Source organism: Amborella trichopoda, chromosome 8 (genome assembly GCF_054954075.1).
Source record: "Amborella trichopoda isolate Santa Cruz 75 chromosome 8, AtrichopodaSantaCruz75HAP2 v2.0, whole genome shotgun sequence".
Taxonomy (NCBI): Eukaryota; Viridiplantae; Streptophyta; class Magnoliopsida; order Amborellales; family Amborellaceae; genus Amborella; species Amborella trichopoda.
Window position 1 is genome coordinate 31462506 of NC_142343.1, and position 9689 is coordinate 31472194.

Consider the following 9689-nt stretch of genomic DNA (forward strand, 5'->3'; position numbering starts at 1 on the left):
GTACATCTTATTGCATATACCAAGCTACCAATAGCTTGTGCATAGGGAACATTAGGTTTTTTTTGTTCTTCTACTAGACAGTCATTCCTAGACAATTTTGCTCCCTTTTCAACAGGAGTAGACAATGGCTTACAATTTTTCATTTTAAATCTTTTGAAAACAGAGTCAAGGTATCTCTTTTGGCTCAATCACAACATTGTTTATTTTCTATTTTTAGTTATTTTTATACCTAGGAAATAAGATGCTTCTCTCATATCCTTCATTTCAAACCAAGCAGAAAGTTATGACTTAGTCTTATCAATCATTTCTAAGTCATTTCCAGCTATTAGGATATCATCTACATATAATGAGAGTATTGTGAATTTACTCTCACTCTTAAAGACCCAATCTATTTATTTCATATCCCATATGTAGGATGACATCATGAAATGTTAAGTACCATTGTCATGAAGGTTGCTTTAAACCATATAAAGACTTCTTTAATTTGTGTACTTTATTTTCTTGGACTTTAATTATAAAGCCCTTAGGTTGTTTCATGTCGTTGGTTTCCTCTAGTTCACCATTCAGGAATGCAGTCTTTACATCTATTTGGTAAAGTTCTAGGTCATAATATACAACGATTGCTAAAATTATTCTAATGGATATAAACGTTGCAACTGAGAAATAAGTGTCAACATAGTTGACTCTCTTTCTTTGGGTAAAACCCTTGGCTACTAACCTAGCTTTAAATTTATCAAGTGATCCATCAGATTTTAATTTCCTTTTAAGTACTTATTTAGAACCTATCGGTTTCCTATCTGATGGCAAAACACATAGATCCCAAACTTTATTTTTTCTATAGAATCTAATTCTTCTCTCATGGAATTAAGTCATTCTTGATATTCTTGTGACTTTATAGCATCATTGAAGTCAAAAGGGTCATAAATTTCATCTAGGTCAATAAGGTTATATGTCTCCTCCCTCATATAGGCATAGAAATCATCAAGGTATGATGGAGGAGCTCTTGACGTCTTTTGACCACTTAACAATGGATGTGTAGGTACTTCAACATCATGTTGATTAGGGCTATCCATATCCACTGTAGGTAGTGGTTCTAAGTTATCTATGATATTAAGTGAATTATCATCATTCACTACATGTAGGTTTTCTTCAATGAAATCTTCTAAGAACTTAGCATCTCTACTTTCAATGAGTCCCTTATCTTTATGATAAAATCAATATCATTTTGATCCTTCGAGGTATCCGATAAAATTACAAATTAAAGTTTTGTTTTCCAACAAATTTCTGTGTTGATAGGGAATTAGGACATGGGCAGTCAACCCCCACTTTTTTAAGTTGGATAAATCAGGTTTTTTACCTGTCCACAGTTCATAAAACGTAGAATAAATTGCCTTAATTGGAACCCTATTAAGAATGTACATGGATGTGCTTATTGCTTCTTCCCAAAAGGTCTTAGGCATATTAGCATGAGCCATAATGGATCTAGTCATTTCTAAAAGGGTTCAATTACGCCTTTCAGCTATTCCATTTTGTTATGGTGTATAAGACATAATAGTATGTCTTTTAATACCATATTCTTGACAATAAGTATTGAAAGCTCCATGTATATTCACCTCCCCTATCAGTTCTAAAAACTTTGATGTTCCTATCCAATTCGTTTTCTACTTCCTTTTTTATATATTTTTAATTTTTTTAAAGCTTCTGATTTATAGTAGATTAGATGAACATATCCAAATTTAGAAAAATCATTGATAAAAGTGATGAAGTATGACATCTCTCTATGAGTTATAATATTGAGGGGTCCACAAATGTCTGAGTGGATCACATTCAATAACTCATTACCTCTCTCCCCTTTACTGAATGATTTCCTAGTCATTTTTTCGGACAAGCAGTGCTGACAAGTTGGAAATTCGACATCATTTAGATTTGGAATAAGACATTTCTTTATTAATCTATTTATTTTATCTTTTCTTAGGTGGCCAAACCTAAGATGCCAAGTATATGCATCAACAACCATTACACAATCAATATAACCAGAATAAGTTAAAATTTTATTATCACCTTTCTCATTTATATGAAAAAGGAACAAGTTTTGGTCATCAACCAAGTGTTCCCAACCATAAATGTTTTCCATGATTTCTGATTGATACTTTCAATGATCGAAAACGGACTTCATAACCCTTTCTAATGAGTAAGGGGACATATACAATATTTCGTCTTATACAAGGGATGAAATATACATCAATTAATACAAGGTCGATTGTCCCTACATACAACCTACAAATTCCTATACCTAATACATCAGAATAAGTGTTGTTTCCCATGTAAATGCGTTTTTCCCCATCTCTTATTTCTTTAAAGTCCTTGAAGAAGCCTTTTGAGCTTGTGATATGCCAATTAGCACCTGCGTCTACCCACCACCCTTTGATGTCATGGTCTGCCATCAAACACTCAGAAACCATACAAACAATTTCACGCCTCTTGTTTCCATTTATGCTATTCTTTGGATTTTGCGGGTTTCTATTCCATTGGCAGAGGTGCTTGAAGTGACCTGGCTAACCACATAAGAAGCATTTTGGTGGTCCAGTTTAGATTCTTGGTTGTCGGGCTTAGTTCTTATGTTTTTTAACCTATTTTTTATTTAATTAAACTTCCCTTGAAATTTCTGGTTGTTAGGTTTGAATTGGCTAGATTTGGGAGGTCCATGAGCAAGCATGAGATCACTTCTTTTATCTTTGTTTAGATGCTCTTGCTCTAAGGCTAATTGCATAAGTAGGTCTCCTAAAGTAAGAGATTTTGCATTCAACCTAAGTGCAATTATTACCATCCTCCATGAAGGTGGAAGGCTATTTAAGATTGTGGAAACTTGCATACGCTCAGTGAGTTCATTCCCAATAATGGCTAAGTCCTTAGCCATAACAAGCATTTTGTTTATATGTTCCACTACATTATTACCATCTTTCATCTTAAATGAGTTATATTGCTCTAATAGCAATTGGAGGTGTGTTTCAGAGGTTGAGTCATATTTAGTTTTTATTGCCTCCAGCATGCTCTTTGATGTTTCATGATGTTCTAAAACCTTAATAAGGTCATATTGCATAAAAGTTAACATAAATTTTTTTGCTATGAGGTCATCTTCTAAAATTTTTTCTACCTTTTTCTTTTCTTCTTTTGTTAGTTTATCACTAGTGGATCTTTTCTTAGTACATATATTATTCTATCTTGGATGAGGAGATATTTCATCTTTCTCTTCCACATGCCAAAATTATTTCCTTTCAATTTTTCAACTCTAGAAAATTTAGCCATTACAACTGCCCATTTGCTAAGTTATGTGTGAGATAGTTCTAAAGAAGCTAAATAGGCCATCAAAATATTTGTTATGTGGTCAATGTATGTATAGAGAGAGCTGCAAATATTTCATAAATAATATCAGCTATTAAGTGATGGCTAAAAAAAAAATTGATGAAATAAGCAAGCTTCCAAACACTACAGTTATCAAAGACAATATAAATTCCCCTATCATTTTATTTGTTTGGGGTGCATGACCAATATCATGGGTGTGTGAGCCCTTATAATAAAACGGAAAATATCAGGTATGTGATTCGACAAATCAATTTCTATGTCCCACCAAGACAGTAAGGGCATTTAAATATCAACAATACTAAAAATGAGCAAAATAAATCTTCTTTTTTTTCTTTCTTTTTTTACAATAGAGATATAAGCAATATATAAGACAACAAAATATATATTCAAAGATGCGATATATGTTCAGAGTGATTGTATCTCTATAACAGATAATCCACCAAAAGTTAATTACATTCGTAGATAAAAAGATACGGCTGCTGCCTGTCGTCTTATATCTTTATGTAATTATAAGCAATCTCTTAAATTAAAATATATATGCTATTAACAGAATATATATATATATATATATAGAAAAAGTTGGGGTTAGCCTACTAGCTCATATGAACATATGAGCCCAATGGCCCAGATTGAATCTGGGCCGATCTGACGATCACGGAAGTCCGATAGTGTTTGAATTTTATTTTATTTTTTATAAATCCAAATCACATGAAATTTTAAGCGTGTGTTTATAAAAAATAGGTAAAACTTCAAAAAATATCAAAAACATATTTTAAAAAAATATTAATAGAGAAAACCAAAGTAACCTTTTGAAAACATTGATGGAAACAAGAGCCTAAAGGGTTTTTCTGGTGCATGAATTATAGACACAATGCAAAGGTTGGACTAATATAAGCAATTGCCAATTTTCAAATTGCAACTCTCAAGCCAAGGGGAACGCCCAAGTAAACTCTCTCTCAAACCAAAGGGCACGTCCAAGTAATAACTCTCAAGCCAAGGGGCACGCCCAAGTAATCTCTCACTTAGGCCAAGTAAGTCAAGGGGCACGTGATAAAGACGCAATAAACTACTTGGGGGGGCCACGAGGCTAGCATGATGATGACGTAATGTGGTGGACCTACTTTTAGATAAGCACACATCAAGGTTAAAAAATATATATAAAAAAGTCTTCTTAGAGACTTGCTTTGTGGCCTTGATAGAATAAGCTTTAGCAACAAGTAGAGAAAACGAACTATACAAACAAAACAAAGATATTATCGATCAAGAAAGAAACCGTATCTTGAGCATGGATGGTCATGAATTTTGGATTCATCTCTTCCTATTTAATTTTTCATTTATTAACTAGAAAATAAAATTAAATAACCTGATCGCTCTGATACTAGTGATAATGAAAATAGATGAAATCAAACCCCAGATCAGAGAGGAGTACGATGAGTTTGGTGATCGCAGAGCCTAGATTTTTTATCCCTTCACTTTTTAGAGAGAGAGAAAAACTGTACGTAATTGTACATCTTTTCCTTGTTGTTCTCATCCTCTCTCTGGGTTCCCATTTTATAGGGAGAAGAAGGGGTAACCGTTGTATTTCTCCAACGGGTTTTTGATAAAAACGAGCGGTTCCCTGATCTCAGGGATATCCAACGTTCATATAGACCTTGGACCATATGACTTACAGTTGTTGTTGTTGTAAGGCCCATTGATCATCAATGCTAAAAAAAATGGTTATTTTTCCTTTATGATTCCTATGCTAAACGATGTAGCGATTTATATCATATCAAATTTTCCCTTTATATGTATTTAATGATAATTTTTATATTTTAAATTTTTTATGACTATTTGAAAATTAAATTACTTTTGTAACTACAATATTATATTTTTCGTAAAGGAATATGTGATGAACTATATATAAGATCTAAATCATTTTTTGGGAGATACTTGAGTAATTTTGATTTTCTAATTATAAATTTTGATCCCATGTCCTCTAGCTTTCTCTTACTATTTTTCATTTGTACTATATAAACCTTAATCCCTCTATTTAAAATAGCATTTAAAATTTTTTAGTCTCCCTATAATCGTATTTTATCACATATAGTATATTTTAATTATATATTTCTTACATGGTTTAAAAAGTTCATAATTATTTCATAACCTTATTCAATTTTGAGGATAAATTCAATAATCTCTAAGAACATTTTTTAGTGAAAATATTTTTCAATGATAATATGTTTCAGTGATTAATATAAAATATCACATGCAATGCATGTGCATATTACTAGTTATATATTAAGCGAGAATGATACCCCCTCTATTTTTGTACCATAGGGTTCCATTTTTTCTCTTTTTTAATAAATCTCTCCCTTTGCCTGGATGATTTTCTCTCTCCTTTCCCCTATTTTTGTACCATATATACCATTTTTTCTCTTTCTTAATAAATCTTTCCCCCCACCCACATGATTTTCTCTTCTCTCTCCCTCCCCTTACACCTTTTCTTAAATCTCTTACTCCTGTTTTGTGCCACGTGTCCTAACTTTCCTCATTGCTAATAAATCTCCCACCACACCAATGTTTTCTTTCTTAATAAAACTCCTCTCCCCTACCCCACACGATTCTCTTTGTCTCTCTCTTACATATTTCTTTAAATATCTTACATTACATCTTTTTTAAATTCTCTCTTGTCACTCTCTTATTTATATCCTCTATGGTTTTCGTTTTTACCCTTTCTATCTCTCTTTCCTTCTTTTCTAAAATCTCTCTCTCATTTATTTTCTTAAAATCTCTTTTCTCTCCTATATTTATATCATCTATCGTTTCCACTCTACCGTTTCTATCTCTCTCCCCCTCTTTCATAAAATCTTTCTCCTATTTATTTTCCTAAATCTCTCCCTCTCAAAGACCTCTCTCTCTCATCGGATTCTCTCTCTCTCTCTCTCTCTCTCTCTCTCTCTTTATTTTATCTATCTTGAAGTAACTCCAAAAAACATGTAATAAAGAAACTCATTATTTATCTTTTTCTACCATATTAACTCTTTTTTTATGTGCTACTCTTTTTTATTTTCTCTAACTTATACTACTTACAATTGGGAAAGGTTTCTATATTTTCCCTACGTCATAGAAGATCTATGCTTCCCCTACCATCTAGCCGTCCAATTTTGATCAAGAGAGTCACTCACCGTTTGATCTTAGATCCGACGTCTCAAAGTATTTTATTTTTAGCTTTTTTTATACAAATTTGATGAATATGAAATTTTGTACGTGTCATCTTATCATTGGGGCGCACCTATAAAAAATATTAAAAATAATTTTTCGATAAAATTAATGACCAAAATATCCTTTGAAACTTTCAGAGTTATTTCGGTCATTTTATTTATGTTTTTATATTTTTCATTAGTGCGAGTTTAATAGAAGATTCGGCGTACAAAATTTGGTGTTAAAATAGTTTATAGAAAAAACATTTAAAATATAATAGTATAGAGGCATTAATGCCTCCATGTGATAACTCCCATCTTAAATCCCTCCTATAATATTTCCTCTATTTCACTCATCTCTTTCTCCTTTAATCTATCTCTCAATCTCTCCTTCCCAAAATAACTTTTTAGAAAAAACCTCTTCCGTCCTCTCTTACCATAAACCGTCACGCCCATGTCCAAAAACTTCTCATGACCCACCTTATCTTATGAAAAAATAATGTATTTATCTCTCTCTGTCAAATTCATTTTTTTACTGATCTCTCACAAAGATTTTTTAGCTCAAAAATATTTTTCTAAGAGAAAAGTATAATATATGATGTCTGTCTCTATTTCTATGTAGTATTTTTCAAATTCTAATATGACTTTTTTACATATAAAAAATAAGTTGTTTGATCACTCTCTCACAAGTCGGGAAACTCAATTAGATTGAAAAACCTAGGATTTAGATTCTTGAATAGTTCTAATTTCTTATTATAAACTTGAACATAGTAACAAAATAGTAGTATATTTTCAAATTGTAATATGATATTTTTACATATAGAAAATAAGTGGTTTGATCGTGAAACTCAATTAGATTGAAAACAACTAAAGATTTAGAATCTTGAATAGTTCTAATTTTTTTTATTATAAACTTTGAACTAGTAATAAAATAGTAGTATATTTTTCCAATTGTAATATGATTTTTTTACATGTAAAAAATAATTGGTTTCATCATCTCTCACAGGTCATGAAACTCAATTAGATTGAAAAAGACTAAAGATTTAGATTCTTGAATAGTTTTAATTTTTTTATTATGAACTTGAACATAGGAATAAAATAATAAATATTATTACTTAATATTAATACTATTATTATTATTTTGATTGTATATAAGTTATTTATTTATGTTATTGTCTCTTCTAGCTGTCATATTACGTCTCTATTATGAAATAATATTTTAATTATTATTTTATAATTTATTTTTATTGTATTAGGTAAAGCCCATGGATCTTAAATGCTAATGGAAAAAAAGATTTTTTTTTCTGTTTTTTCAGGTAATTCAGTGGGATGATGAGGCCCTATCTGTTTTTTGAAATTGTTAGTGGTTTACTAATGTGTTAGGTGAGAATGGAAGCTTAGGCCTTAGCTAGGGCACAAGTGACGCTACCACCACGACCCCAACCCCAACTCCATTCTCATTTTTTTTACCTTCTTGATTCTTAAATTAGATTATATCAATTGTTTCTATCTAAATTTCACCCTTTATGATTTTAACTATATTTTGTTATAATTTAATTTTTTATGAATATTTTAACATTACATTAATTTTTTTATTACAATAATAGCTTTCTCTTGCTATTTTCTAGATTGTATTATTGCCTTTTTTTTAACTATTTATTATCAAACAAAATTACAGAGCAAATTTGAGATAGAAAAAAAATCAATTTATTATTTAACATAAGAATCACAAAGAATGATAATAATTTTTTTTTAGTATTCAATATCAATAGGCCTTACCTTATAATATAAAACTAAATAATAATAATAATAATTTAGTTTTATTATTATTATTATTATTATTTTATTTTTATTAAAATAAAATAATAATAATTTAATATTTTTATTAATATTATTTTATTTTAAAAATAAAATAATATTAATATTAATATTAATAATAGAAAAAAATAAAATGAATAAATTTTTGTATTTTAATTATAGTTTTTATAGTTTAAAAGTTTTTATGATTATTTTAACAGTGCATTAAGTTTTTTAATGACAATACTGCACTTTTTTTAATGTGATTTAGTATATATAAAATTTGATTTTTTGTTTTTCTTGATAATTGAATATCTATTATTTTATAATTATATATTTTGAATTATTAAAAATTATTCATAACTGATATACCGTGATTCCATCTCTTTTAATTTTTTCTTATTTTTCATTTGCACTATGTCCCTCTTGATTCATCTATTTAAAACAATATTGAAAATGTTTTGGTATTTTTTTATGACAAATAATTTATTTGAATTATTTATTCCATTCATGCTTTTTAAATAAATACATTTATTTCTCTCTATCAAAGACCATGTTTTATTGAAATTTTTTTAGTGATAAATATATTTCAGTGATTAATATTAAATATCACATACAACACATGTGCATATTACTAGTATATATATTTATATAGCGAGAGAGAGAAAGAGAGAGAGAAATTGTTAGGGTGCTCATACTATAGAGTATTATTATTTAAATTTTACCTTAATATTATTATTGAGAAAGTGGTTGAGGTCGTGGTAGTAGCACCAACTATACCCCTGCTGAGGCCTAGGCTTTCATTTTCACCTAACGCATAAAAAATCCACTAACGATTTAAAAAATGGGTAGGGGCTTGTCAAACCTACTAAATTATCCAAAAAAAAAACTTAATATTATTATTTTATTAGAATATTATAGTGATAGTTATATAAATTTACATATAACTATACTATTTTTTACAATGTAGTTTATTAATAATTGTTTAAACTAACTACTTTATTATAATAATTAATAGTAGTAGTAATGGTTATAATTTATTAACAATTGTTTAAACTAACTACTTTATTATAATAAAGTAATTGTTTTAATGCTCAGAATCGTGAGAAGTATAGATCAATATCTAAAAATTCGACGATTCTGATCGGAATCACCCAATCTAGAGCGAGAATCATCAACGACGTTCCGGATCCCACAATATATTGGGATCCAGACAAAAACCCCTTAGAACGGGCTGGTTCGAAACAATCCGTACCGATTCTCTGACAAGACTGGTATATCGGGATCCGGATAAACGCCCTTACTACAACGGGCCGGTTCGAACTAATCCATTCTGATTATTTGACA